This window comes from Dermacentor variabilis, chromosome 2 (assembly GCF_050947875.1).
Source record: "Dermacentor variabilis isolate Ectoservices chromosome 2, ASM5094787v1, whole genome shotgun sequence".
NCBI lineage: Eukaryota > Metazoa > Arthropoda > Arachnida > Ixodida > Ixodidae > Dermacentor > Dermacentor variabilis.
The window spans coordinates 189,807,072-189,812,613 of record NC_134569.1 but is presented as its reverse complement, the minus strand read 5'-3'; the positions used below and the strand labels follow the sequence as shown (position 1 = coordinate 189,812,613).

Below are 5,542 nucleotides of genomic sequence, written 5' to 3'. Positions count from 1 at the left end.
GTATGCGCGATATTGATTGATTTGTAGAGTTTATTGGCGCAAGGGCCAGATGTGGCCAAAGAGCGCCAAGTCGATGATCGGTGCTTGTCAATGATATGTGAGTGTTGATTGTGGGGAGTATATGATACACGGCTGCATAGTGGCCTAAAAATATTCGCTAAAAGGTGGAAAATATACATGTGATGCAATATGGCTGTAAAAGGGCCTAAATTTTATTCGCTCTGAAGTGCGTAAAATACAAGTATAAAAACATGACAGTGATTGATGGTGTCTGCGATGAAAATAGATGTTTCATGAGATATGGATGATCAGTAAAACAACAAATGGCTGTAGCACTAGTGCCTCAGCAAGGCCTTGAAAGCAAGGGCTGGGAGGCACGTGCTCTAAAAAATGGTTTCATTGCAGCTACGACCTCCAGGTGGAGGCCGTGCTACAGGTAGCCTGGCCAAATTACATTTAAGGTGTCAGTTTCAGTTAAAAAGTTTAATACTGTTCCAAAAGTAAAAAGGGGTTCGTTGCTCAGAAAGAATGCTGGGTGTAATGGTATGTGTTGGAGATAAGCGGAGGGGAAGTACTTTTTCCTTTCTGCCTCTATTTCAGTGCATTGGATAAGAACATGAATAACTGTAAGCCTGTTGCCACATTTGGGACATGTCGGAGGTTCGCTTCCCGTCAGAAGGTAAGAGTGAGTGGCGTACGTATGTCCTATTCTTAATCTACACAGAAGTATTTCCTTATGCCTTGCTGTTCTTTCAGTTATCCAGTTCCCTAATTTTGGTTTGATAACGTGTAGCTTATTCTGTACTGCATTATCCCATTGATGTTGCCAGTACTTCCTAAGTTTATGGCGTAAGAAGGGTTTAAGTTCTGTTGCTGCTATGGGTCTATTAACATCCATTTCATTAAAGACGACTGATGTTGCACTTTCGTCAGCAGCTACATTGCCTTTTATGCCCCTATGGCCAGGTACCCAACATAGGACGATGTTTTGGTTGTATACTAAAGCTAAGCATAGTTCTATGTATAGTTTATTAAAGACAGGATTCCTATGTTTTCGAAAACTCATTAAGGCCCTTATTACACTTAATGAATCTGTGAAAATGATGGCCTTATTGAGATTTGTTTGTCTGATATGTTTTACAGCAGAGAGTATCGCGTACGCCTCAGCCGTGAAAATACTTGTGTTGGGATTTAGAGAATCCGAGGTGGAAAAACATGGCCCAAGAGCTGCATACGCAACACCAGCAGATGATCTGGAAGCATCTGTATAATATTCGGCACAGCAGTACTTCGCTTGGAGTTCGAGGAAGTGTGACTGTATGTGTGCCTCAGGTGCATGTTTTGTTATTTCGACAAACGAGGTATCGCAGTCTATGGTCTGCCAATCCCAAGGCGGTGGAATGCGAGTGGGAGGCATTAGGATATTTTCTGGGAGATGTATGTCTGTTTTTTCTCTCATTGCTTCCAAGCGTAGGCTCAAAGGAGTTCTAATACGCGGGTGGTTACTGTAAAGTCTGGCAGCACGCAGGTCACTAACGATCGGATGGCATGGATGTTCGGTGTCTGATTTTACCCTAATATAGTATGATAAACTTAAAAATATTCTTCGTAGATGTAAGGACCATTCGTTGGACTCAACGTAGAGACTTTCAACAGGGCTCGTTCTAAAGGCGCCTGTTGCCAGTCGTATACCGAGGTTGTGGACTGGGTCGAGAATCTTTAGCGCGCTCTCTGTTGCGGAATGGTACACCACGGCTCCGTAATCGAGGCGTGATTGTACGAGACTCTTATACAGGCTCAGCAGACACTTCCTGTCACTGCCCCAGGTTGTTCGAGAGAGCAGCTTGAGGAGGTTCATGGTCTTGAGGCATTTTTCTTTAAGATATTTTAAGTGGGGGACGAAGTTAAGCTTTGTGTCCAGGATAACACCTAAGAATTTGTGTTCAGGGCTAACAGTTAGTCTTTCTCCATTAAGGTTAATATCGGGTTGTGGTAGTACACTTCTCTTTTTAGAAAACAGGACACATGTGCTCTTTTGGGGGTTCAGTTTGAAACCATTCTCGTCCGCCCACCTTGAGAATCTATTCAAGCCAAGTTGTAGCTGCCTCTCGCAAATGCTAAGATTGCATGACCTGAACCCTATCTGTACGTCGTCCACATAGACGGAATAGAAGAGTGTGTGAGGTAATACGGTGTGGAGGGAATTCATTTTAACAATAAATAACGTACAGCTCAGTACTCCACCCTGCGGTACACCTGTCTCCTGTATGAATGGACGAGATTGCACGTTGCCAACTCTAACACAAAATGTCCTGTTAGAGAGATAGCTTTCAATTATTCTCAGCAGGTTGCCGCGAATGCCCATTGCCGAAAGATCCCGAAGGATCCCGAAGCGCCACGTAGTATCATACGCCTTCTCCATATCAAGAAACACGGACAACACAAGCTGTTTGTGGACAAACGCTTCCCTGATATACATTTCCATGCGTACAAGCTGATCTGTCGTCGATCTGCCTTCTCTAAAGCCACATTGATATGGATCTAATTTCTTGTTAATTTCTAGATAATGTACCAGGCGACTGTTTACCATCTTTTCAAAAACTTTGCATAAGCAGCTCGTCAATGCTATAGGCCTATAACTATTTGCCAAAGAAGGGTCGTTATCCTGTTTCAAAACAGGAATTATGATGGCCTCTTTCCAAGCAGAGGGAATGCAGCCGGACGACCATATAGAATTGTAGAGACAAAGAAGGCTTTTTTGTGTTTCAGGCGGCAGGTGTTTAAGCATTTCATATAGGATGCGGTCAGATCCGGGGGCAGATTGGTTGCAGCTGTTTAGGGCTGCCTGAAGCTCTGCCATGCAAAAGCGTCTATTGTATGCCTCGTATTTTGTGCTTTTCCGTTCTAATGGTTGTCCTTCTATTTGCCTTTTGTACCTTTGGAATGTTTCAGAGTAGTGCGACGAGCTGGATATCTGTTCGAAATGTGCGCCAAGAAAGTTCGCCTGATCTTCCATGCTGTCGCCTTGAGTATTCACTAAAGGCAGAGAGTAAGACTGTCGACCCTTTATTCTATTAACTCTATTCCAAACCTTTGTTTCGTCAGTGTAGGAGTTAATGCCTGATATATACTTTCTCCAACTCTCTCTTCTAGCTTGTCGCCGCGTTCTTCGACCCTGGGATTTGACCTGCTTGAAATTGACTAGATTTTCTGCTGTCGGAGAATCCCGAAGTAAACCCCATGCCTTGTTTTGCTTCTTTCGCGCTTTTCGACACTCATCGTTCCACCACGGAAGACGGCGTTTTGTGGACAATCCACTTGTTACAGGGATACATTTGGAGGAGGTGTCAAGGAGAAAAACCGTAAAATATTCAACCGCAGCGTCTATGCTTAAAGTACACATGTCGTCCCAGGATAAACAAGCAAGCTTTTTGAACGTTTCCCAGTCAGCCGAGTCAGTTCTCCAGCGAGGTAATTGTGGAAGGCATTCATTAGTCATTGGTGTGCTTAGAACTACAGGGAAATGATCACTTCCGTATGGGTTTTTAATAACTTTCCATTTAAAGTAAGGTAGAAGAGTAGGAGATGATATGCTAAGATCTATTGAGGAGTATGTTTTGTTTGCCATGTTATAATACGTGGGCTCCTTCCCGTTCAAAAGACATGCACCTGAAGAAAAAAGGAACTGTTCAATCAAGCGACCTCTCGCGTCGCAGCGCGAGTCGCCCCATAGGTTGCTGTGAGCATTTAAATCTCCAAGCACAAGATATGGTTCGGGTAACTGATCTATTAATGTTTGGAATTCTTGTTTGTGAAGCTGAAAATGCGGCGGTATGTATAAAGAGCAAATGGTGATCAGTTTATTTAAAAGTACAGCACGAACGGCCACTGCCTCAAGGGGTGTTTGTAGCCGTAAGTGTTGACAGGCTATAGATTTGTCAGCTATGATGGCTACGCCGCCGGATGATGCGAGGGCATCATCGCGATCCTTCCGAAAAATAACATACTGACGTAGGAAGTGTTTGTGTTTAGATTTCAAATGAGTCTCTTGGACACACAGCACTTTAGGAGTTAGTTGATTAAGGAGTTCTTGGATATCATCGAGGTTGCAAAGCAGGCCTCTGATATTCCACTGAATAATCAGTGTATCCATATTAAAATAAATGTTGTGCTATGTGTCAAAGAGGACTTGATTTAGCTTACAGCGCCCTTTTGAGGCCCTGTAATTGGAGTTTTGTCTTTCCTGGAGCGGTCGACAATGTCGCGCCGCTCCTTAGGCGTCAACTGCGCCTTCTGACTGGGTGTTGTGTCCATGGCCTCTTGAGAGGCACTGGACACGCGCTCTTGCGAGCGGTGTGTTTTACGCGAAGGCTTTGTCTCTAAAGACAAGGCCTTGGAGCCCACCGTCCTGGTGGTTGGTGGGTTTGTCTTGACCTCGGAGCTGGGCTGACTGGTGCCAGCACCAGCAGAGGCCTCCACTGTGGACAAATTCGGGAGAGGTAGGGCAGCCTTCGCTGCTCCCACCATGGGGGTGGGTGGCGTTGCCGCACGCTCGCTATGCGTGGCGCTGGCGTCCGCCAAGTGCCGTTGTGGTACTGCCCCCCGACGTACCACTTCGGCGAAAGATGTGCTCTGTGCAAATGTTGGTGAGATGCGTTGTCTTGCTTCTCTGAAAGTTATGTTTTCTTTTACCTTTATCGTAATTATTTCTTTTTCTTTTTTCCAGACTGCGCATGATCGTGAATATGCAGGGTAGCCACCGTTACAATTACTACAACGGGGCTCAGCCTTACAGTCATCTGCAGAGTGATCATTGATGCCGCATTTCGCACATGTTAGCCGCCCTCGGCAGCTCTGGGAAGCGTGGCCAAACCTCTGGCATTTAAAACAGCGTCGCGGGTTGGGGATGTAAGGTCGTACTCTGATTTTGATATATCCAGTTTCTAATGTCTCTGGTAACGTGCTAGAGCCAAAGGTAACTATTAGGTGTTTAGTTGGCAGCTCCTTGTTGTCCCGTCTGATCTTTATTCTTTGTACGTTTATTACATTTTCATCTTTCCATCCTTCCAGGAGTTCTTCATCGGTCAAGTCCATCAAGTCGGTGTCAGAGATTACGCCTTTGGCCGTATTCATGGTTCGGTGTGCTGTTACACTGACAGGGATGTCTCCAAGTTGTACAAGGTTCGTTAGCCTGTCATGTTGTGCTTTGTCTTTCAGTTCAAGTAATAGGTCCCCACTGGCCAGCTTGGTGATTTTATAGCCGCCTCCAATGGTCTCTGTGAGATACTTCGCCACAATGAATGGTGAAATCGTTCTTGCCTTCTTGTCATGTTTCTCACTGTGTACAACGTGAAATTTCGGGAAAGTCTGAGTGGGTTTTAGAGAAAACTGAAATGTAGCATCGGTGCGCCCCCTTTTAGAGGGACGATCGGTTGAAAAAGGGTTGGAAGTTCCCATGAAATATATTGAGTATTCAGCAACGATGCCAGTCACCCACCACCGAGCCCAACAAGGGGACAAGGCAAGGTATGTGGTGAAACAA

General features: G+C 45.1%; 1 long non-coding RNA gene across 1 annotated transcript; it reads left to right on the top strand.

Annotated features, from left to right (window-relative positions):
• The first annotated feature begins 337 nt into the window (after positions 1-337).
• On the top strand, positions 338-3,514 carry LOC142573012 (uncharacterized). The gene is made up of 3 exons (XR_012826192.1): positions 338-679; positions 2,953-3,049; positions 3,154-3,514. It is a non-coding gene; the product is annotated as an uncharacterized LOC142573012 (long non-coding RNA).
• Positions 3,515-5,542: the final 2,028 nt, after the last annotated feature.